The sequence below is a fragment of the Microtus pennsylvanicus genome, chromosome 5 (assembly GCF_037038515.1).
Source record: "Microtus pennsylvanicus isolate mMicPen1 chromosome 5, mMicPen1.hap1, whole genome shotgun sequence".
Classification (NCBI taxonomy): domain Eukaryota; kingdom Metazoa; phylum Chordata; class Mammalia; order Rodentia; family Cricetidae; genus Microtus; species Microtus pennsylvanicus.
The window spans coordinates 110,169,509-110,171,349 of record NC_134583.1 but is presented as its reverse complement, the minus strand read 5'-3'; positions in this window follow the sequence as shown (position 1 = coordinate 110,171,349).

Sequence of the window (1,841 nt, the reverse complement as noted above, 5' to 3'; positions counted from 1 at the left end):
AGTACCCACAGTACAGCACATAACTGACAAAATGGGACATGGCTTCGACTGAAGAAATCAGGGGGAAGTGTTTCAAGATTACAGACTACACTGTGGTCTGAAGACCTATTGGAATTAGTTTGGGGAATTTCAGTGCTAGGATGAACACAGGTCCTCACACATTATTTGACAGCTGCCCTATCACTGAGCAACATACCCAGTCCCTGTATTCATTTTTTATTAGGGGAGGACGGGGAGGTATAGAGCATTGAACCCAGGGCCTCGTACAGGCCAGGCCAGCCCTCTCCCTCTGAACTGCAGCCCACGAAGGATTTTGAGGCGAGGTGGATGGTCGATGCTATGCTACAAACTCAGCTCTTACCTCACTTCACTGTCCTTAAATCTTAAATCTGATATCCCAAAACAAAACAGTACTAAAATGATCCTTGCTGTGTGTGTGTGTGTGGTTTGAGAAAGTGAACACCAGATGGCAGCATTTAGGCAGGATGTTCTGGAATGCTCCCTCAGGTCACCTCATGGGCCCACAAACTCTCTGGTCATCGGGATTGCTTCAGTTGGAACCTCAATTGAAGGAAAGTATTTGTAAATGCAATTACTAAATTATGTAAGAGATGAGAGTAAAAAAGGAGCTTTTTTGGCATTTGTTTGTGTCCAGCACTTACTGTTTTAAGCACTTCTTTTTCAAAGGCCAAATAAGGGCTTTGGGGACCCAACAGGACCCAGATGGACACACCTAGAAGTATCCTTATATAAATACTTACACATATACACACACATATGTATTTTACTGATAAAAGTAAACAAGATGTGGTTTTATCTTCACCGTAGGAAAAGGGCCATAGATTTTTAATATCATTTCTTTTCTGTTAATCTCATTTATCCTGGCAACAACTACTTCTTTTAGATTTATTTATATTATTGTATAGATGTGAGTTATTGCCTGAATGTGTGTCTGTGAATTACCTGTGTGCCTGGTGCCCACAAAGTCCAGCAGAGGATGTTGGATCCCATGGAACTGGAGTTATAAATGGTTGTTAGCAAGCATATGGGGACTGTGAATCAAACTCAGGTCCTCTGCAAGAGCAGCCAGTGCTCTAAACTGCTGAGCCACCTCTCCAACCCCCAGAAAACTATTTTTTTTTTCAAGACAGGGTTTCTCAGTAGCTTTGGAGCCAGTACTAGAACTCACAACTCACTCTATAAACCAGGTGGCCTTGAACTCACAGAGATCTGTCTGCCTCTGCCTCCCACGTGTTGGGATTAAAGGTGTGTGCTACCACCACCCAGTTTTAACAACTATTTAAGTATGCTGTGGTCAAGGTATTAAGTGTGAGCCACCCTGCCTCCAAATCAAAAACCGGTTCCAGCCAGAATATGGCTAATGTCCCCCATACTTTAAAAGCCCTTGCTGTTGTTTGAAGCAGTGAAAAGTGAGGGGAAGGGGCTTGCTTATGAGCCTGAGGACCTGAGTTTGATCCCTGGAATCCATACAATGGGAGGAGAGGATCAACTCCCACAAGCTGTTCTCAGACCTGCACATGAACAGCCATATATGTCAGGCGAATCTCTTTGAGTTCCAGGCCAGCCTATGCTACATAGTGAGTTCCAGGCCAGCCTATGCTACATAGTGAGTTCCAGGCGAGCCAGGGCCACATAATGAGATCTTGTCTCAAAAGAAAAGAAAAAGCAGAAAGAAAAGAAAGACGGGGGGAGAAAGGGGGAGGGAGGGAAAGAAGGAAAGATAATACAGCCAGGCACTATGATGTGGTCAGTGTCTGTAATTAATTCCAGCTTCTCTGAAGATAAACCATGAGTTTAAAATCAACCTGGGCAATGTAGGG